The sequence below is a fragment of the Pleurodeles waltl genome, chromosome 4_1 (genome assembly GCF_031143425.1).
Source record: "Pleurodeles waltl isolate 20211129_DDA chromosome 4_1, aPleWal1.hap1.20221129, whole genome shotgun sequence".
In the NCBI taxonomy this organism is placed as follows: Eukaryota; Metazoa; Chordata; class Amphibia; order Caudata; family Salamandridae; genus Pleurodeles; species Pleurodeles waltl.
In genome coordinates this window covers 761,738,482-761,762,169 of record NC_090442.1, presented here as the reverse complement: position 1 = coordinate 761,762,169, position 23,688 = coordinate 761,738,482, and positions in this window count along the sequence as shown.

Below are 23,688 nucleotides of genomic sequence, written 5' to 3'. Positions count from 1 at the left end.
CTTCGAATACTAGCATTAGGAACTCAGAATCCCATCTGTAAGTGAATACATTAGTACCATAGGTATGCATACCAGTGCCATCTGCTGTTAAAAGAGCCAGGGGACAAGCCAGTGTGGAGTGGCCACTGTATGAAATGAAAAGGCCTAAGCTGATGTGATATATTTTGTTCAACTACGTACTGTTGTTTAAACTTGAATACCTTGAAAATGTAATTGAACAGGTGATAATGAGATTGGGCTTACTACAGCCATTTATGGAAAAGAATGACCTGTTAAACCGTTGTGCAGGCCTGTTTCATACATAGCAAGCATACAGATGATCACAAAACAACCACATTGTAGACAATATGTTCGACCATATAGCTTTGTGCACTTCTTTTCAGCATTCCCCGCCTTCTGGTACGGCTGTACCATTGAAATAGCAACAATTTAAAAGCTTCACTATTTTTGTAATTCGTAATATAATTTTTCAGTTCTGGAGAATGGCTCTAGGGTTGGCATCAGCAGTCTACCAACAGGATATTTTAAAGCACATGACAGTGTTCTGGCACTTTCGGACAATTGCTTTGTGTTTGGGAATACATGGAAGCCACACAGCAGTAGGCAAGAAGGTATATTGAATGTGATATCAAAAAGTGGATTGAAATTGTGTAAAACTAGTGTTTTTTGCAAGCTAGAAGTGGAATATATTAGCCACCTTGTATCATTCAATTTAATGGAATCGAGGCCAGGTTTATTAACAGCAGTTAAAGCTGTCTCAATGCTGGGAGATGTGAAGCACTTTTTTCTTTTCTAGGCCTACCTGAATTTTACACTAAGCATGTGCCAAATGTTTTACAGAACTGCTAACAAGTGCACTGAAGAAGGTGAAGTCTGATTGCAGTAATAATCAAATGATCTATTTTGATGAGGCTAATAAAGAATTTCTGAACTCATATGTTACAACTATTGGTCCTTATTATCTTACTTGAGGCCAATGATTACGGCCTCAGTGTGGTGTTAACACAGAAAGATAGGCGGGAGAGAGCAGGAGCTATTGCTTCACAGACCTTGATATAACAGAAATAAAGACAATGTTACTTAAGTAAAATAGCTTGCTTGTACTTGGGCTGTTGAAACGTTTGAAACATAAGTTCATTGTTTGAAAATCATTTTAAGTATGAATGACAAACTTTTGTGTATATTCTGTGGGAAATCAATAAGCACATCAGTATGTGCTCTATAGTTTAGTCAGATTCCTTCCATAGATTTCTAGTTGAACAATTAGTGATATGCTAATTAAAAAGACAGATCCATCCATGCGACCTAAAAAGTGGACAGTGATAAGAAAAATGAGATTTTGGAAGTTAGCGTGGAGTAAATGGTGGACACGGTTGATCTGAAAACGAGAGCGAGTGAAGAGATAATGTACTGAAAGATGGTGTTTTATTGGATGCTATATGTTGCATAAAGTCTGAGTAGCCTAAGGAATAATGTTCGACAGGTAAGATACACTTATTGTCTAAAGTGTCTCCTGAATCATCTATTGTGGTTAACCCCTTCGCTGCCAGGCCTTTTCACCCTCCTGTGCCGAGCCTTTTTTTGGCTATTTGGGGCAGTTTGCGCTTAGGCCCTCATAACTTTTTGTTCACATAAGCTACCCATGCCAAATTTGCGTCCTTATTTTCCAACATCCTAGGAAATCTAGAGGTACCCAGACTTTGTGGGTTCCCCAGAAGGAGGCCAAGAACTTAGCCAAAATACAGTGAAAATTTCGTTTTTTTTTTTAAATATGGAAAAAGGGGCTGCAGGAGAAGGCTTGTGGTTTTTTCCCTGAAAATGGCATCAACAAAGGGTTTGCAGTGCTAAAATCACCAGCTTCCCAGCATTCAGGAACAGGCAGACTTGAATCAGAAAACCCAATTTTTCAACACAATTTTGCCATTTTACTGGGACATACCACATTTTTACGATTTTTTGTGTTTTCAGCCTCCTTCCAGTCAGTGACAGAAATGGGCATGAAACCAATGCTGGATCCCAGAAACCGAAACATTTCTGAAAAGTAGACAAAATTCTGAATTCAGCAAGGGGTAATTTGTGTAGATCCTACAAGGGTTTCCTACAGAAAATAACAACTGGAAAAAAATAATATTGAAATTGAGGTGAAAACATCTGCAATTTTTCTCTACGTTTTACTCTGTAACTTTTTCCTGCAATGTCAGATTTTTTAAAGCAATATACTGTTACGTCTGCTGGACTCCTGGTTGCGGGGATATATAGGGCTTGTAGGTTCATCAAGAACTCTAGGTACCCAGAGCCAATAAATTACCTGCACCCTGCCTTGGGTTTTCATTCTATACCGGGTATACAGCAATTCATTTGCTGAAATATAAAGAGTAAAAAATACCTATCAAGAAAACCTTTGTATTTTCAAAATGGGCACAAGATAGGGTGTTGAGGAGCAGTGGTTATTTTGCACATCTCTGAATTCCGGGGTGCCCATACTAGCATGTGAATTACAGGGCATTTTTTAAATAGACGTCTTTTTTACACACTCTCTTATATTTGGAAGGAAAAAATGTAGAGAAAGACAAGGGGCAATAACACTTGTTTTGCTATTCTATGTTCCCCCAAGTCTCCTGATAAAAATGATACCTCACTTGTGTGGGTAGGCCTAGCGCCCGCGACAGGAAATGCCCCAAAACACAACGTGGACACATCCCATTTTTTGACAGAAAACAGAGGTGTTTTTTGCAAAGTGCCTACCTGTAGATTTTGGCCTCTAGCTCAGCCGGCACCTAGGGAAAACTACCAAACCTGTGCATTTTTTAAACTAGAGACCTAAGGGAATCCAAGATGGGGTGACTTGTGGGGCTCTGACCAGGTTCTGTTACCCAGAATCCTTTGCAAACCTCAAAAGTTGGCTAAAAAAAACACATTTGCCTCACATTTCGGTGACAGAAAGTTCTGGAATCTGAGAGGAGCCACAAATTTCCTTCCACCCAGCGTTCCCCCAAGTCTCCCGATACAAATGGTACCTCACTTGTGTGAGTAGGCCTAGCGCCCACGAAAGGAAATGGCCCGAAACACAATGTGGACACATCCCATTTTTTTTACAGAAAACAGAGGTGTTTTTTGCAAAGTGCCTACCTGTAGAATTTGGCCCTAGCTCAGCCGGCACCTAGGGAAACCTACCAAACCAGCACATTTTTTAAAACTAGAGAGGTAGGGGAATCCAAGATGGGGTGACTTGTGGGTCTCTAACCAGGTTCTGTTACTCAGAATCCTTTGCAAACCTCAAAATTTGTCTAAAAAAACACATTTTCCTCACATTTCGGTGACAGAAAGTTCTGGAATCTGAAAGGAGCCACAAATTTTCTTCCACCCAGTGTTCCCCCAAGTCTCCCGATAGAAATGGTACATCACTTGTGTGGGTGGGCCTATCTGCCCCCGGGGGGAGGGGGGGGGCAGAAATGGCCTAAAATAAATTTGCTCCCCCCACCCCCCTGGGGAGCGACCCTTGCCTACGGGGTCGCTCCCCTTGCGTGCCTAGTGGTTTCTGCCCCCCTTGGGGGCAGATTGACCTAAAATCGTCCGATCTGCCCCCAAAACATGCAGAAATGGCCTAAATACAATTTGCCCCTCCAGGGGAGCGACCCTTGCCAAAGGGGTCGCTCCCCATCTCTAAAAAAACAAACAAAAAAAAAATAAAATAAAAAATTTGCCCTGGCGCCATGAGGTTTCTGCCCCCCCTGGGGGCAGATCGGCCTAATACCAATAGGCAGCGGCAGAAATGGCCTAAAATAAATTTGCCCCCCAGGGGAACGACCCTTGCCTAAGGGGTCGCTCCCCTTACGTGAAATTCACGAACAAAAAAAAAAACCTCCCTGGTGTCTAGTTGTTTCTACCCCGCTTGGGGGCAGATTGGCCTCATAAAAATTGGCCAATCTGCCCCCAAGGGGGTCAGAAATGGCCTAAATATAATTTGCCCCCTATGGGAGCAACCCTTGCCTAAGGGGTCGCTCCCCACACCTAAAACAAAAAAGTAAACAAAAACAAAACAACATTTTTTTTTTATCCCTGGTGCCTAGAGGTTTATTGGCCAAATAATAGGCCGATCTGCCTCCAGGGGGGGCAGAAAAGGCCTTAAAAAAAATGCCCCTCCTGGGAGCGACCCTTGCCCAAGGGGTCGCTCCCTCATGCCACTTTCATTTTTACAAAAGACGTCCCTGGTGTCTAGTGGGCGTTTTGACAGCCGGAGTGCTTTCAATCCGGCTGCCAAAACGCAGAGAGAGACTTCAAAGGGAAGGAAATACATTTCCTTCCCTTTGAAGCCTCTCTCAGCCTCCCCCACGTGATCGAAAGAGAAATGCTAAGCATTTCTCTTCCGATCGCGCTGGAAGCTGAGCTTCCAACGCGATGGGGGAGGCTCTGTGACAATCAGCGCGTGCTCATGCGCTGACGTCACAGGGGGTCAGGGGGGCCGGGGGTGGAAGGGGAAGGGCTTCCCCTTCCATCCCTGACTTGAGGGGGTGGGGGGGAACACCACAGAGGAAGGGCTACCGCTCCCTCTGGGCTGTGTGCCCAGGACGTAATGGTTATGTCCTGGGTCCAGCAGCACTGTGCCACAGGACGTAACCATTATGTCCGCGGCACAGAAGGGGTTAAAATATTGCTTGCGGGAAATTTGTATCTTCTTCAAACCTGAGGCCCTAGTTGGTGACTTTTGCATGATTGAGGAATGACACTAAAGAAAAAGCAATTGTGAGCGATGTCAGTGACTATCCATGGACAGCGAGAGAGACTTGAAAGTTAAGAAACCAGGGTTTTCAAATATGCTGATTCAAAATATAATTTGAAATCAACAATAACCACCTAATAATTCACTAGGAGAAGAGAAGCAACAAAGCAAGTAAAGATAAATGATACATAAGGTGCTAGTTTATTACCTAGCAGATATTTATCTGTGGTGGCAGAACTAAACGGGTGGCTCAGTTCTCTCATTAAGGAAAACAATTGTATTTCAGATTGGTTCCTTAATTGCAAAAGTGATTGGCACGCTGATAGTACAATGAGGTACTCATTTATCTACTTAAAAAAAACAAATAGTATTGTGTGGAACTCTTTTCTCTTAGCGTACAAACTCTTTTTAAGATTTTACAGACACTTCGTTTCATTTACTTAGCAACAGTCAAAAGTGCACATTATAAATGTGCTAAGGAAAGTAACTGTGCATTTGTTTTTCACATTAAGGGGGCCAAACCCCTGCGGTCAGGTTATCACCAGTGTGGTCCTCTTCCTGTGGGCCCCATTAAGACTTTCCGGCGGGGTCAGCAGGTGGAAACAGATTTTCAGCCCACTTGCCCAGTGGGAAAAGGCCTACAACATTGACGCTGGCTTATAATTGAGCCGGCGGAAATGCTATAGTGCATAGGGTGCACCAGAACCAATTGCGATTTTCAATGTCTGCAAAGCAGACAGTGAAAATCGCGACAGGGCTGGCCAGGGGGCCCCTGCACCGCACTTGCTAAGTGCACTGGCCCCCCTAGGGCACCCTGTCTCCGCCAGCCTTTCCATGGGGGGACTACCGCCATGTAATCACTGGTGGAGAAGGGGCTCGTAATCCCCAGGGCAGCGCTGCTTGCATCGCTGCCCTGGTGTATTAGGACCGCCAGCACTGTCAGACTGGCAAAAAGTCGTGACCAAGCAGTGCTGGCGGTCCGATGGCGGCATGACTGCCACAGTCGTAATGTGGCTGCCAGACCTCTACATTGGCGGCAGTCTGACTATATTGTATTGTATATTTCTTTATTGATTTTCACATATTTAAATTCAAATGATACAGAACAGTATAATGTTACGTCATTTCTTATTGTCCAGGTGTATTTTGTGTTTTAACAATCAAATCAGTTTATAGAGGAGTCCAGACGTTTCACCTGTTACCGTGGTACATTTCCTGCTTGATATGCAGTTTGATGAATATATAAACATACGTTTTTTTTTTTATATTAACAAAACTAAACACTGTTTTGCTGAATAGAAGAATGAAAATTAATAATATATATTCAAAACTAAGATGTAAAGAAAAGGGAGGAAGGAAAAAGAAAAATATTTAACCGTCACCATGCTTATGTTGTATCATATGTTTGTCATGTTATGTCTGATATATATCAAGGTCTATTTCGCAGTATGAGTGGTAAGTGTTGTAAGTCAGACTCATTCCCATTGGCATTCTGTTCCCTGGGTGTGCATGTGAGTATATAGGGTGCGTGTGTGACTGTATAGTAGTCCTGTGCTACCCCTAGAGGAGGGTGCTCCATTTATGGAGGGCGTAGGTAATTTTTTGCTTCCACCTTCAGAACTAGTGATTCCCAATATTCTGCCCCCAAGCTTGTTATGCCCTTCGTCTGGAGCCACTGTAGGTGGTGAGCTTCTGCTTTGGACGATAACAAAAGGTCTTTCAACCATTGCGTTGTTGATGGGGGTGTTTGGGATTTCCATGCCATGGCTATTCTGCACTTAAATAGTACAAGTGCTAAATCAATGAACTTGTGGAGGTATTTGTCTTTTCTTTTTGGTTTTGGTTCGAATATTTAACAGGCAGTGGGATGGCGTTGCAGGTAACATAAAATCTGTTATTTCAGTAATTATTGCAGTGATTGTATGCCAAATAGTTTGTAAATTCGGGCAGTCCCATACCATGTGGTAAAATCCTACTGGGGATGTAGCGCATCTTGGGCAGGCGGGTTCGTGTGTTGGTACATATGATTTAGTCGTTGGGGGTCTAAATAGGCTATATAGTTAAAGTGGGTGAATCTAAATCTGGCATTACGAGAGATCTCCTTTACTGAGCGCAGGGCCAGATTCGATTCTGTTGTTGTCAGTGGGTTTGGTAGTACTTTAGTCCATCTTTCATGTGTTGTTTGTAATGGGGTATCGGTGTGTGCCTGAAGTGCTGTATATAGAGAGGAGATGATGCGCTTAGTTGTCGTTGCAGAGAGTATAGCATGTAGGACCAGAGAGGTGGGTGGTTCGGTGTTTTCTGGGCCCCATATGTGATGTATACCTTGTGTTATGGTGTGGTAAGTGATGAACTGACGTGGTGTAATTTTGTATTCAGATATCATATCCTGGAAAGATTTAAGTGCACCGTCGGAAAAGAGGTGTTCCATTTGTGTGACCCCCTTATCTGTCCATAGTGTTCGTGTCTGGGTTGGTATATTTTGTAATATTCCAGGTATATCCCATAGTGTAATTGCCGGTGAGTATGGAGTAGGTGATTGTTTGGGACATAGATAACGATGCCAGGACGTGTGTGCCGTTTTTAGCAGTGGGGTTATAGTAGAGTCCTGTTGCTAGACAACCACGTGTATAATGGTGCGGAACCCAGATAACCTTTCAGTTCAGGTGTCTCAGGGTGTAGTGGAGAAGTCAACCACGTGGTTGGCCATTGTAGCTGTGCTGTTGCGTAGTAAGACTCAAAGTGTGGGGCACCTAGACCCCCATCTTGGAGCGGTCTCTGGAGTATAGATAGTGCTACTCTGCGGCGTTTATCTCCCCATTAAGTCTAGTAATAAACTATTTAGCATTTTGAAGAAGGCACGTGGTACCACAACAGGCAATGCCGAGAAATAATATAACAACCGGGGTAGAATTAACATTTTAGATATCGCTATTCTGCCCATTGGGGATAAAGGTAGCCATTTCCAAAAATGTAGGGATGTGCGGGCAGACTTTAGCGCTCTGGTTAGGTTGCCATCTAGGAGATTTTTCATCGAGTGATATATATATATATATACTCCTGGTATTTGAAGGTGTCATATTGCCACTGTAATTGTGTATTGTTCACGGCAAGGCGCGCAGTGGGAGGGTATAATACTAAAGGAAAGACACATGACTAGGGACAATTAACCTGGAGTCCTGATGCCGTGCCGAATTGTGATAGTACATGTCTGAGTTCGGGAAGCGTGGAATGTACGCATCTGAGGTATACAAGGGCATCGTCCGCGTACAATGACACCACGTAGAATCTATGAGAGTCCCATATGCCCCAGGTTTCAGCTTTGGAACGTAGGTAGCATGCCAGGGGTTCCATTGATAAAGCAAATAGTAACAGCGATAGGGGGCAGCCCTGCCGCGTGCCGCGTTGTATATTAAAGCAATTCGATATTACCCTGTCCGTTTTTACTCTTGCTAGTGGCTCTCCGTATAGCGTCTTGATCCAGCGCAATAGGCAAGGACCAAATCCCATCAGTTCCAGACAGGCAAATAGGAAGTCCCACCCTAATGTATCAAAGGCCTTCTCTATATCTACAGAGACCGCTACGCGATGCGTGTCTTCGGACGGTGTACTATGTATTAAATGTAAGAGGCGTCTGATATTTATAAATGTGGTGCGGTTTGGAATGAAGCCCGACTGATCGTGGTGTACCAATGAGTGCATTATAGGAAGCAGGCGGTTGGCAAGTATTTTACCCAGAATCTTGCAGTCTAAGTTGAGTAGCGATAAGGGGCGGTACGACTTTACATCTGTCATATCTGGCCCTGGTTTAGGCAGCACCACGATCAGGGCCTCCCTCATAGAGCGTGGTAGGGTGCCCTGTTGAAATGCTTCTTGGTACACTTCTAGCAATCGTGGATAGAGAGTGGTTGGATATGTGGGGTAATACTCAATGGGTAAGCCATCAGTGCCTGAAGTTTTACCGCGCACCATTCATGTGCGATAATCGTAACAACTTAGGGTGGACTCTGCTTCATGTCTGCATCGTCTTAGTTGGCGCAATTGTGTGGGGGACCCAGGGGGTTCCGCAGCGTGCATTTCTGCCTGCCGTAAGTCATGTTCCATCTTGATGAGGTCCTTTGTTAGTTGTTGTTTTACTCCCCAGGTAGTGGTCATACAATGTCCACGAACAACCACTTTATGTGCTTTCCATTCTGTTGCACGGGTGGGAGTTGTGTTAGCGTTTGTTGAACAATATTGACGGGTAGCGTCTGCCAATGATTCACAAAATGGTGGGTCTAATAAGGCCTCTGCAGGCGCCAGGTAGGTATGGCGGGTCGTGGTGTACCCCAAGACAAAAGTGCTGTCAGCGGATTGTGATTTGAGTGTGTTTTCGCCAGATATTCTACGTTTTCTAAAAGAGGACCATTATTGGTGGTGTTGAATAAAATATCTATCCTGTTGTGAAGGTCGTGTACCGGGGAATAGAATGAATATTCTCGGCTCTGGGGATGTTTTAAACGCCATACATCAACTAATCCCATGTTTGGACTCCAGGTACGGAGATGATGAGTATTTCTCAGAACGGAGGCTGAGGATATTGGGGGCTGGGATCGGTCTAGTTGTGGGTCCATTATGCAATTGAAATCACCACCCCAGATCGTAGGAGGAAGTGGGTCATTGAACATGGCTGGTGTGAGGGAGTCTAAAAACGGGATCTGGTTATTATTTGGGACATAAATAGCCGCTAGGTTGCTGGGTGCACCATCTAACTTTCCCTCTAATATCACAAATCTGCCTTCTTTATCTATTGTCTGGGAGGTGAGGGCAAAGGGAACTCCGGGGGCTCCCCATATTAGGACACCTTTGGCAGATGCTGAATAACAGTGCCATATGGTTGACCTCGCCAGTGGGAATGTGCTTTCGTCAATTCGGCCTTTGTAAGATGCGTTTCTTGGAGTAGTGCAATATGTACCCTGTGGCGTTTGAGATATGAGTATATTTTATATCGTTTAGTGTATGTTGCTATACCTCAAACATTCCAGGTCATTATTCTATACTGTTGGGCTTGGGTCGGTCGTTGTGTATAAGACATCATTCCTTAGTTCTTATGTAAATTGCTACAGACAATATAGCACATTTGTACATTTCACTTTCCGTAGCAAGCGTTTGGGCAACTGCAGGGATATGGCCCAATATTTCGGGCTGCGAAGGTGTAAGACATTGCATTGTAGAAAGCGTGGTACACATGTATAAAATTAAGAAGAAAAAACCTTAACCTTGAAAACAATCCCTTCCGGGTCGCACCTATATATTGTGCCGCCCAATATATGTTAACTAGTAACAAGAAACGTGTGTCTCTATGTCGCAATGAACAACGTGTCCAAAGGTACATCTTGGGGGGTTGGTAACCGGCTTTTAAGAGAATCTACCCCGTTCCAGGGCCTTTGAAGATTGATGCAGTAGGGGAGAAAGGATCCATATAGGTGGTGTCAGCGGGGCTGTCCAGGTATTCTATGATGGATTGTCTTGAGAATGATGGATTACGTTGTTTGTGTGGCCTGTTATTGTCTATCAAATAATGTCATCCACTGAGCCAGGCCAGCTATGAGGAGCTTTATTGCTGCTAGTCTCGGAAATCTCAGAACCAGAATCTGATCCTGATATTTGTGTGGATTCCGAACGGAGGGTATCAAAGGGGTTTTTGCAGCAGCGTATGGCTGCTGCTACTGCTTGATCACGCTCTGCTGCCACTTGTTCTTGGTTTGGACAGGTTTTAGTTGGTTTCCGGCGACAGCGTTTCATTCTTGGAGTAATCCATGTGTCCGCCTCCTTCTCGTCTTCTGTAGCTGTCACCAGGCCCTCTGCGTGAAGCCAGGTCCACACATCTTCAGGTGTTTGAAAGTTGTGTGCGGTCTCTTGGTCTATGACTTTAGGTTTAGCTGGGTATAGAAGGGCGTATTTGATTTGTAGGGCGCGGAGGTGTTGTTTGACCGCCATGATTGATCCCCTTTTACACTGCACTTCCATTGCGTAATCTGGGAATGCTGTCATTGTTGCATTTTCAAAGCGCCAAGGCCCTTTGGTGCGGAATAATTGTAAAATCAGATCACGATCACAAAAGATCAAAAGGCGAGCTATGAGAGGGCATGGAGGGTTACCTGCCTTAGGTGGTCTACCCATTATTCGGTGGGCCCTTTCAATGGAGAACAGGGGTGCTACATTTTCATGAAATACCGTGGATTTAAACCATTTTTCCAGGAATGCTTCTGCGTTGAGTTGTTCCGATCGTTCAGGGAATCCAATGAATCTGATGTTGTTACGTCTCGAGCATCCCTCTGCATCTTCCCCCCTGCAATGAAGTACATTGAGCTCTTCCTGCATGGTTGCAACCTGCGTCTGTAGCGATTGGAAGGCTGGTTGTACAGTTTGAGTAATTGCTTCCGTCTGAGTGACTCGTTCTGTGAGTTTACGATGATCGGTTCTCAGTAGACTAACTTCCAATGAGACTGGGTCAATCTTGGTTTCTAATGAAGCTTTTGGGGGTCATTACAACATTGGCGGACGGCAACCGCCGCTCGCCAAGTGGTAACCGCCGTGCGCCCGCCAATGCGGCCGCACCCCGCGGTGCCCATTATGACATCCCCACTGGGTTTCCCCCGCCGGCCCAGCGGGGATGAGGGCCGCAACATGGGAGCCGGCTCGAATTGGAGCCGGCTGTGTTGCGGCCGAGCGACGTCGCGCTGCTATGTAGACAGTGAAAAGCTGAACGGGCCCTGTCAGGGGGCCCCGCGACTCCCCGTACCGCCAGCCTTTTCCTTGCGGTTCAAACCGCCAGGAAAAGGCTTGCGTTAAGGGGACTCGTAATCCCCTGGGCAGCGCTGCTAGCAGCGCCGCCTTTGCGGATTATCACCACCCGGGAAAATGTGGCGGGAAACCGCCGGCCCCGGCGGTGCGACCGCGGCGCTACCACCGCGGTGGAAATCCCCTCTGAAGCACCGCCAGCCTGTTGGCGGTGCTTCAGCCAAAACAGCCCTGGCGGTCTCGGACCGCCAGGGTTGTAATGAGGGCCTTAGTGTCTAGTATTGCATGAAGAATTGACTCAGATTTTTCCGAGTGACGCTGTAATGTATTTTCCAATTGGCGAAACTGTTCAACTTGTGACAGTGGTTCTGAAAGGTCATTATCAGCTGTGACCATAATTTCGTTGATGGTTTTGTTAGGTCGTGATTTCCTCATGGTTGCGGTGGGTGGGAGATTTGTATTTACGCGCTATGTCTTCGTTGTTGTTGGTTTACTGCAAGTAATGGTCACTTTGCAACACTGCTTAATATCTGTGATGCAGTGACTGATAGTTTGTTGAGGCACCTTAGGTGTGTCCTTGTGTCATTTTAGAACCTAACTGAGTGGATCAAGGAACACCTGGCGATATCTGAATGTTGCGTGTTGGCGGCGCCCAGTATTAAAAAGTGCCAGATTTAGGGGGTCATTCCTACTTCGGCGGGCGCCGCCCGCCAAGCGGGAACCACCAAATGACCACACCGCGGTCAAAAGACCGCGGCGGCCATTCTGGCTTTCCCGCTGGGCCGGCGGGTGACCGCCAGAAGGCCGCCCTCCGGCCCAGCGGGAAACCCCCTTCTACGATGAAGCCGGCTCCGAATGGAGCCGGCGGAGTCGAAGGGGTGCGACGGGTGCAGTGGCACCCATCGCGATTTTCAGTGTCTGCAAATCAGACACTGAAAATCATTATGGGGCCCTGTTAGGGGGCCCCTGCACTGCCCATGCCTGTGGCATGGGCAGTGCAGGGGCCCCCAGGGGCCCCACAACACCCGTTCCCGCCATCCTGTTCCTGGCGGTTTTTACCGCCAGGACCAGGATGGCGGGAAGGGGGTCGAAATCCCCATTGCGGTGCTGCGAGCAGCGCCGCCATGGAGGATTCTTTGGGGCAGGGGAAAACCGGTGGGAAACCGCCGGTTTCCCTTTTCTGACCGCGGCTTTACCGCTGCGGTCAGAATGGCCCCAGAACCACCACCAGCCTGTTGGCGGTGCTTCCGCGGTCGTTGGCTGACCCCCTTAGTCTTTATGGTGTCTTTTAGGTAGTTTGTTGGGCGCTGGTTACTGTGTTCTTAACTTATTCAAGAGATGCCACTAAGGTAGGTCTGCAACGTATCAACCAAGAGTCTGTGGCCCACTGCACCGCGCCCAACGGCTGCCAACGGGAATGAGAGTTATTTGAGGCTCTTTAGGTGTCCCTGTGTCGTTCAGAACCTAGGAGAGTGGGTCGAGGAACCCCTGGCGATATCTGAATGTTGCGTGTTGGCGGCGCCCAGTATTGAAAAGTGCCAGGTTTGGTCTCTATGGTGATTCTTAGGCAGTTTGTTGGGCGCTGGTTACTACATTCTTAATATACTGCGTTCAACGTCTGTGGGCCACAGCTCAGTTCGCATGTGCTGTGCAGGGCCAGGGACTCAATGGGCCCCGGTAAGCCACAGAAGTGTGTTGCTGGCAGCTTGGGATGAGAGGGAAAGCGGGCAGCTTCTTTATTTAAAAGATTCAGCGGAGCAAACTGCTCCGCAGCTTGCGCGATGCACTCACCGCTGTGTTCCGGGCCGCGTCGAAGGTCCGAGGTAGCGGAGGGCTTCCTCCCGGCACTAGGGTGCTGGGTCACACACGCGCCGGTGCGTTTACATTGATATTCTTTGTTTACGCCACAGGTAGATTGGCAGTGGAGTCGCCGGCGAAAGGCTGGTTGGAGCTTTCCTGCAGGAGCGGCTATTGCACTGGTCGGGCCGCCATCTTGATTTTGATTTTAGAGGCGCCGGTTGTAAGCGCTGTGTGAGGAGAAATACCTCATTTTTTACCTTCGCTGACACCAGCAGCTTGTCCCTCGTCGATCCGCGATTTCGAAAGGGGGCCTCCTTTGTATGCAAAGCTCCTCTTACGCATGTTTGTACAGGATATTTTCAGGCCCTGTACGGAGCTCGTTTATGAGCGTCCTACATGGCCGCTATCTTGGCCACGCCCCCAGTCCAAAGTGTTTTTAACGCCTGTTATTCAATGAAAAAAAGAAACATACAGTTGACTATATATGAACATTTAACTGAATTTGCATGTGTAGTGTGTTTGCGTGACCTTGTGCACGTGTGTTGGGAAGGAGAAGGTGTGATGGGTGTGAGAAACTGGGATAGTAGTTGAAGAGGGGTAAAACCCTACTCAAGCAGCAACCACAATTCTTATCAGGGTGAAACACAAGCAAACCCCAAATTATCCGAAGCTTAAACCTCTGCCAATGTGTAAAATAGTTATGCAGTACACCAACAGCAATAATGAAAAACACAACACAAGAAAGTATTGACACCAATTTAAAAATGTAATAAATTATTTGACATCAAAATGACAGAAATCCAGTCAGCAGAACAGGAGGTATACAATGTTAAAGGTTGAAGTCAAAGGGGGTCATTCCGACCCTGGCCGTCAAAGACCGCCAGGGCCGCGAATGGAGGAAGCACCGCCACAGGCTGGCGGTGCTTCCCTGCCCATTCTGACCGCGGCGGTAAAGCCGCGGTCAGAAAACCGGGTCTGGCGGTTTCCCGCCGGATTTCCCCCGGCTGGGCAAATCCGCCAGGGCAGCGCTGCAAGCAGTGCTGCCCAGGGGATTCTGACCCTCTTCCCGCCAGCCTGTTTCTGGCGGTTTACGCCGCCAGGAAGAGGCTGGCGGGAACGGGTGTCCTGGGGCCCCTGGGGGCCCCTGCACTGCCCATGCCACTGGCATGGGCAGTGCAGGGGCCCCCTAACAGGGCCCCAGCCTGCTTTTCACTGTCTGCCTAGCAGACAGTGAAAAGCACGACGGGTGCAACTGCACCCGTCGCACACCTGCAACACCGCCGGCTCCATTCCAGCGGGAAGGTCGGAATGCCCCCGCCGGGGTCAGAATGACCCCCAAAGTCTTTTGCTTAGAAGCACAAACTCTGTTTATCTGGTTGTGCCGGGATAAAATCAGGCCAACCGCAATGGACCACAGGCCAGATAAAAGAACCAAGTTAGTCTTGCTGAGAATTGGACCTTAAATCCTGTTTGGGGAGCATTGTGCCATGCAGCAACAGTCCTGAGGAGGGATGCAAGGTCCACTTTGAGGCTGTATCACGCAGCAGTTTCAATGAACTGTGAGGGTTGGAATGCAGGCTTGCATTAAGGCTGCATTGCGCTTCATTGGTTCTCATGAGCAGCAGCGAGGTCCACATCAAGGATACATCTACAGTAGTGGTTCTGCTAAAGTGTGATGCAGGCTGGCTTTGGGGCTGTGTTATGCTGTGTCAGTTCTGATGATGTGCTGCGAAAAGCTGTGGTGGGTTTGCATCATGCAGAGTCACTTCTGTTAGAGACCATAGCTGCTTGGTTGTCCTGTGTTAATATTCAGGTCCAATCATATACAGTTTGGCAGATGAGTAGCAGGACAGCAGGGCAGTGTTTCTTGCAAAAGAGCAGCACATCAGTCTTTCTTCTGGGTATTTTATAGGTCTAGAAGTGTACTGAAGAGTTGGGTCTGAGGGCCTATTATCTATACCTGGTGCACACTTTTTAGTGGGAGAAGCTTTTAGAGTACTGCCCCTACAGAGGTGTCTAGAATATCCTGCCTCCCTGCCCTGGCCCCATCTTGTATGGGGGCACAAATGACTCGTATTAAACCCTTTGTGAGTGTACTTAGACAGGGTCTTTGTGATGTGCAAGTGTGGTAAGTAGCTCTACCCTCCTATCAATTCAGAGATGGCTCGTTCTGCCAAGCGCTATTCCCTCTTGTCTCACTGTCTAGGAGTAATACACAAAGACAAACTGCCAGCTACACCTAGTCATGTTACCCAGGATACAAGCTGCACCAAGCATCCTGCCCTTTTCAATATGTGTAAAGTTGAGCTTTCCCTGATCTGGACGTTTCAAATTATAATACTAGAATTAGAAGGGTATCTGCACAGGTGATACCATTGTGGGTAGCCAGACTCCTTCTTGTACATCAAACAAATATTCAATGAAAAATTAAGATTAGCCTCCATGCTAGCTGTGAGGAATAACGGATGATGAACTTGTGAAGAAAGAAGGTAGAAGTTTTGTTAATTAGGAAAATAAGTTGGGAACCTGAAAAAACGGAAGAGATTTTGTTTGGGAGAGGGAGCTGAACACCCTCTTTAATACTAACAATGGAGACGAGTTCCGTGCTCCAATCTGTTTTTATGCTGATGGGGCCTTTATGACATAATTTTGAAAAAAAGTTAAACTCTTTCCTTTTACCACTTCTGTCTCAACTCTAAACATATCACAATAATATAAACATTTTTCATTACCTCCTCTGGCCCATATTTCAACATGCTCTTTCTTAAGTACGTTATCATGACCATGTCACCAACCATTACTTTTAATTCTTTTGCGACAAAACAATTTTTCATATCTAGAAGGGAAAAGTCCTGGGATTTTTGCTGTACTAAGCAAAAATGCCAAAGGGGTATGTTTTTACATGTTTTCTTTTGAACACCTCCCGGTATATCCTATTTGGCACTCAGGCAAGCACAGGTATGTGCCAACTTGCCAGGTGGAGCACAAAGAACATATAAGCTGTGACCCACTCATCTCCCATGTTAGACTTTTCATCCTTGGTGTTGTCTCCCTTAACGTTTGCCTCCGTTTCCCAGGTTGTTGATGTGTGCTAGACTCTGTTTTTGCTGTTTTTGTTACTCTGGGCACTTTACCACTTCTAACCAATGCTAAAGTGCAAGTGCTCCTATACAAAATGTGTATGTAATTGGTTCATCCATGATTGTCATATTTGATTTACTGATAAGTACCTATAACAGTACACTAGAAGTGCCCAAGGCCTGTAAATCAAATGCTACTAGTGGGCCTACAGCACTGGTTGTGCCACCCACATTAATAGCTCTGTAAACATGGCTCAGACCTGCCACTGCTGTGTCTGTGTGTGCAGTTTTAAACTGTAAATTCGACTTGGCAAGTGTACCCACTTGCCAGGCCTAAACCTTCCCTTTTCTTACATGTAAGGCACCCTTAATGTAGGCCCTAGGTAGCCCCAGGGGCAAGATGTAGTGTATGGTTAAGGTAGGGCATATAGTAATGTGTTTTATATTTCCTGACAGTGAAATACTGTTAAATTCGTTTTTCACTTTTGCAAGGAGTGTCCCTCTCATAGGTTACCATGGGGGCTAGATTCCCTTTGGGAGCGGATAGACATGTGGAGTTTGGGGTCCCTGAGCTCACAATTTAAAAATACATCTTTTAGTAATGTTGTTTTTAAAATTGTGTGTTTGAAAATGCCACTTTTAGAAAGTGAGCATTTTCTTGCCTAAACCATTTCTGTGACTCTGTCTGTTTGTGTATTCCCTGTCTGGGTCAGTTTAACAGTTGGGCTTATTGCACCTCTCACTAGACAGGGATACAAAGGGAGCTGGGGTGTAGTCTGCTTTTCCTGATGAGCCATCTGTGCTAGGAGGGAGGGGAGGAGTGGTCACTCACACCTGAAAGGGCTGTGCCTGACCTCACGCAATGCAGTCTCCAACCCCCTGGTGTGTGTCTGGGGCCTGGCCTGGGCAAGGAGGGATTTCACAAACAAGAAAGACTTTCCTTGGAAGTAGGCCTACTTCAAATGGCAAAATGGGTATAAGAAGGGGATCCAAAACCACAGACTTTAGAACACTTCTGGAAACCAAGAGGAACCTCTGCCTGGAGAAGAGCTGGAGAGCTGTGGAAGAAGAGCTGCCCTGCCTGTGACTGTGCTTTGTGGAGCCCTCCTGCAGTTGCTGCTTCTGCCTGTGCTAGTGGAAAAAAACTGGACTTTGTGTTGCCTTCCTTCTTGTGAAGAACTCTCTTGTGAAGGGCTTGATTTAGAGCTTGCCTCCTGTTGTTTGAAGTCTCAGGGACAGCAAAGACGTCTCTCTGCGAGCACCTGGAGCGTCTGCTGAGACTCCTACTCTGCCAAGTGGTGCCCATCCAGCTCCTGGGACCCTGAAAGGAGAAGCTGGCAGACGAAGAGTGAGGAAGCAATGCACCGACCGCCATGCGGGGAAAAGATCGACGGGACTCTGATCTGCGGCTGAAAAATTGATGCGCCACCAGCTTCATGGCTGAAAAACGACACTCGCCTGCAACGTGACCGGAAGATCGATGCCCGCGGCTGGAGAATTGCCGCGCAGCATAACTGACGGAGACCGGTGAGATCGCAACCCGCGCTGCGTGGTTTTCAGATCATCGTGCAGCAGGATTTCAGATGCAAACATAGCTGGGTGTGCAAAAACGAGGCAAGGCCTGCCCGGACCCGAGAGTGCGGTTTGAATCAACGCATCGCTATCCTGCGGAGAGAAGAAATGACGCACGCCGACTAGACTGAAGGAGAAACGACGCAAGGTCTCGCTCGTGAGAGATATCGACGCATCACAAGCCCTTTTTGAAGCACACTCGCCTGTGCTGGGTTATTTTTGACGCACCCAGGTACATTTTCACGCTAACAGCGTTAGCGGTGTGTTTAAAACTACATGAAGACTCTTTTTAGTTTTCAAGTAATAACTTGACTTGTGTATTGTGGATTTTTGTCGTTTTGGTCTTGTTTTGTTTAGATAAATATCCTCTATTTTTCTGTGTTGTGTCATTATGTAGTGTTTTCATTAAGTTACTGTTAAATACTTTACACCTAGCACTCTGAAGTTAAGCCTACTGCTCGTATCATGCTACCAAGTGGGTGAGCGGGGGTTAGCTGAGGGTGATTCTCTTTTACCCTGACTAGATTGAGGGTCCTTGCTTGGACAGGGGGTAACCTGACTGCCAACCAAAGATGCCATTTCTAACATCCCACAACTTATCTAGAGACAATGTGCATTGGGCAAATGTAACAAATTTGTTGATTATTTGAGGTGAGCGACCACCCCTTCATGAAATAACCACAACTATTATCAGGGTAAACTTTTGAAGTCACTAATTTAACCTAAGTTCAACACCCTGCTAGCTATGGCATACAGCAGGCAGGCATAACTTAGGGCTATTTTGAGGTGTTTATGCAGTATCAAATCAGTAATGAAGTCAAATGCAAAACAATAAAAATCCCAAACTAGAGAGGACAAATAGAGAAAAATGTAATAGCCAAAATGATAGAAATCCAATGCGGGGAACCAGAGAAATTAAGTTTTAAAGTCTTTAGTAGAAATAGAACCAAGAAGCACCAAGCACTAATGATAATCGATTAATCAAAGGTCGGAGCAGACCTGGACTAGGAGCAATTTGAGGCTGACTGCAATGGAGCGTTGGCCAGATACATAAACCAGGTTCACCAAAGATTCACCAAAGTTTTACGTCCCAATTAACAGCAGGAGAACACTTCTAAAGCCTTCAAGGAATTCTGGGAGGGAGGGACTCACTTAGAAGCACAGGCTATCAGACAGAAGCCAACAACAGAGTCCAGTCTCGGTACAGTTGCCACTGGTTAAAAAAGTACTTCCAAGAAAATTCATCTTACAGTTTGTTATCTTCCTGTAGCCACACAAGAGGTCAGCCAAGTGACCCTTGAAGTGGACTTCTTTGTCCAGGCTACAAGAGAGACCAGGTCTAGTTCTTTATGGCTCCTCTCAGATCACAGATAACAGGTCCATTTCTCTTCTCATCTACTGTAGGCACAAGAAGTATTCTGAAGAGAGTGCAAGAGGTTGCTATATTTATGTCTGTTACCAACTAGTGGGTGAGGGTGACTTGTGGGCTCTCACTAACCACTGGAGCAATTGTTCACCGGGCGCCAACCCTACCCACTTTTTCAGTGGTTCCTCTTTACTTTACGCAAACAGACCCCAAATGCCATGTGTCAGTGTATTTCAAGGATGTTGAAAGTCACACTGAACGTGGGCTCTGAGGGATGGGTGTGTGTATGGGGATTGCCATGGTAATCCTAGAGTCCTCCCGGATCTAACACTAAAATTCAGTTTGAAGCAGGTACTGTACCCACAACAAACCCAGATGGAGAGGTTTGGTAGGACCAAAGCAAACAGCAAACAGATAGATGATCCATAAGGATTGTTCGGGCATCATGTTCTCTCCCTTTCAAGTGCAATCCAAGTGTTGCATGTGGCCCAAAAGACCTGTCAAGCAGGAGCTAACATAGTGTTGTCTAAAGGAAGCCCTTAAAGTCCACCCTGCATATTCTGTTGAGCTCACATGAGTCATCTCTGCCCATTCAGGCCAACCTGTTATTTGCTCCTAGGAGGCATTTGACACCTATTAAAGGCTGAGCACAGGCTACGAGCTGCCAGAGACAAAATTGCTAATTATCTTTCTGACAGACTAGGCAGGGAAATGGCAACCTTCTAAAAGGTATGTTTCCTTAATAGTTATTAAAACCCACCGTCACAAGATAATTAGATTTTTAATAACTATTAAAAACAGTAGGACAGCTAAGCCTGCCACAGTGATAAGAGCTTTTTGGACCTTGTCAATTTAGAGCCATGGTAAAATTAATTTTCCACTGTCCCACATTTAAACACCATGCACCCTACCTTGTGGGCTGCCATGCCTTCATAGGGATGACTTACCAATATTTAAAAGTGTGCTTTTTCGTGTCAAAAAGGGTATTTTTTAACTGGTTGCTCTTCAGGTTTACATGGCAACAGTCAGGCTAAACAAGCTAGGCCAGAAGCCACAATTGCACTGCCACATTTGTGCATGGCACAATAGGAGCTGCAGTCCACAGTTGGCATTTAACGTCCAGGCCCTGGGTTCACTTTTTATATACCATATACTAGAGACTTACAGGCAAGTTAAATGTGCCAGTAAGGAATATGCCAATTTAAAATGATTGAAGGAAGAACACACCCACTTTACTACTGGTTAGTAGGGCGAAAGTGCATCAAGTTCCAAAGCCAGCAAAAATAAAGAGTCCAGCAAAAGGAGAAAAATCTAGTCCGACCACACAGGAAATGGGGTGTTTCCTACAGCAAACAATCGGATCCAGCTAGAGACTGAGAGGGATTTGTTTAAATTTCTAGTGGATTGCTAGTACTGTTTTGCCAAAAGATGCACACACAAGAAATTCAGACTGATATTTTTAAAGGCTTCTTTAGAATATTAAAACACAGTTTTAGTGGCGAATATATGTAAAATCATAATTACAGAAACAATTAAGCTGAGTAATATAAAAACACAACATGTGAAAAACATAAAAACCAACAGTTTGTTATGTGCCAATATTTAAAGGAATGCCTTCTTTTCTTGTCCTGGACAATGTCTACATTAGCACCAAAATCTTGGAATAAATCAGAGCTTCCCAGATAGCACCCACGCATACACGTTCATTGCTCATATGTTTTTCAAGTCTGCTGCCTGCCTTTTGGCAGGCTGGTTCTTGCCTCTGTTATGTCACTTTACCCAAAGGAATGATACAGTAAGTAAAAAAGCACAACCTTGATGCAGATGTTTTGTCATAGATGCTCTCTCTGGAATGTCTAAAGCTCCTCTCTCCTCAATTTACTTGCCAAATTCACTTAATGTAATATTTTTCATTCTTGTTGTGGAAACAAAAACATGTGATTTGTTATGTAATGTGACAATAGAAGTGTGTAGGTTCTCTTAAAGTCATCCAGAGCCACTGTGCTTTTCTCTAAATGTAACAGTTAATGAATATATAATGTAGAAGTTAGAAGAGTTAATAAAATATAGCCCAATATAAATGAAAATAAATGAAATAGCACATTGCATTTATATATTATAAAATATATGAAAGGCCTAGGCAAGGATGAACCCAACGAGCAAGTTGAGCAAGATGCACCATTTTTCACCAATAGTTTATTAGTTAATTAAAACCGAAAATATTACATGCCATAAATAAGTAAGTTATCAATAAAATCCAAATCCTGGAGGGAACATTATGGCCCTCATTACGACCCTGGTGGTCGGTGGATAAGTAGCAGTAATATCGCCAACAGACCGGCGAAAAAAAAAAAAAGGAATTATGTCCATGGCGGTTACTGCCATGGACAACCGCCACTTCTCCACTCCGACCGCCAGGATGGTGACGACGGCTAGTCTGGAGACTTCAGTCTCCAGCCCGGTGGCCGTCACCAGACCGCCGGCGGTATCAGGACCCTCCATACCGCCATGGATTTTGTGGGGTTTGGAACCGCCACGAAATCCATGGCGGTAGGCACTATCAGTGCCACGGTATTGGTTCCCTGGAACTAATAGGGGTCTCCCCCACACCCCTCCCCTCCCAGAGTCCTCCCCCCACACCCACGATCCCCCTACCACCCACCAAAGGTGGCAGGACCCCCCTCCCCACCCCCCCAACATCGACACATACCCCCATCACGCACACAGACACTACCAACACACATACCCGTACGCATACTAACAAACATTCCAACAGACACACACAGCCATACAAGCACACATACTCACATACATACATACAGACAGACACGCACACATTTCCAAACACACAACACCCCCCCATGCATACACACAGTCACACACACCCTCTACACACTCACACGCACAACCTCATGTACACACACAACACACAACACCTCCCCACACCCCTCCTCTAACGGACGATCACCTTACCTGGTCCGGGGATCCTCCGGGAGGGAACGGGATCCATGGGGGCTGCTCCACCACCAGCACCCCGTCACCAGAGCACTGCCACGGGACGTGATTCGGTGGGCGGTGTTCTGATGACGTGGAGGTGGAGCAGCCTCCACTTCCCCGCCGACCGCCACTATGGCTGCTGGCGGCTCTCCGTCCAAAAAAGGACCGAGGGCTGCCAGCAGTCATAATACACTCCACGGAAAACCGTTTGCACTGGCTGTCTTCAGCACGGCGGTACCTCGGCGGTCTTTAAAAAAAGACCGCCGAGGTTAAAATGAGGGCCCATATCTCTGTAAAATACCAGACCACAACAGCTGCAGAGTGTAGTGCATTATTAAGGAAGGTGCTAGAATAAATGCGAAGGTCCCCACTGCCATAAATACAAAGACCTATTCAATTTAAAACCAACCCATGAAGACATGTAAAGTGCTAAAGTACCACATACATAAACTTAAAATGCTAAGGTGCTACATACTTGCATTTAATCATTTAAATAACTAGACATTAAGGCCCTCATTATGACTTTGGCAGTCTCTGAACAAGACTGCCAAAGCCATGGGTGCCAGAAGACCGCCAGTGCTGGCGGTCTTCCGCCCGCCATATAATGGGTACTGCCAGATTTCTGCCACACTTTGGGTGGATATTCGGCAGTAGCCATGCCGGCGGGCGGTGGCGCACTGGTGTTGCTACCACCTGCACCGCCCCACCAGAAGAACGCCATCAGCCGTATTAAGACCATTAATACGGCCTGGCGGTGACCTGATGGTAGCAGCGCCCAGTCCCGCTCACTGTCGGACGATCTCCTCGCCAGACATGGTAAGTCGGGTGTCCAGCGGGAGGGGTGCGAGGGTGGGGGGTTGTTGTGTGTGCGTGTCTGAGTGTGTGGTGTTTGTGTGTGAGTATGCGTGTGTGTGTGTGAATGCAACTGTTTGTGTTGTGGTGTATGCGTGGTTTTATGCGTGCAAGTGAATGCGTATATGAATGTTGAAGTGAGTGCATGTCTGCATGTCAGTCTGTATGCGTGTGAGGATGCGTGTTTGGATGTTTGTGAGTATGCGTGCCTGAATGCATGTGAGTATATGTAAGTGAATGCGTGTGAGTGAATGCGTGTATGAATGAGTGTGAGTGGATGCGTGTCTGGAACTGTAGGTGAGTGGGTGTATGCGTGGTGCTTGTGGGTGTCTGTGTGCATGTATGTGAGTGGGGGGCACTATGTGAGTAGGGGGGATTGGGTGAGGGGTGTTATGTGAGCAGGGGGGTGAGGGGCGCTGCGCTGTGACTGTATGGGGTGTTGGGGGCACTGTGACCGTAGGGGAGTGGGGGGGTCAGGTGCTTGCTGGGGGGTGAAGCAATTCCCTGGCACCGGCAAC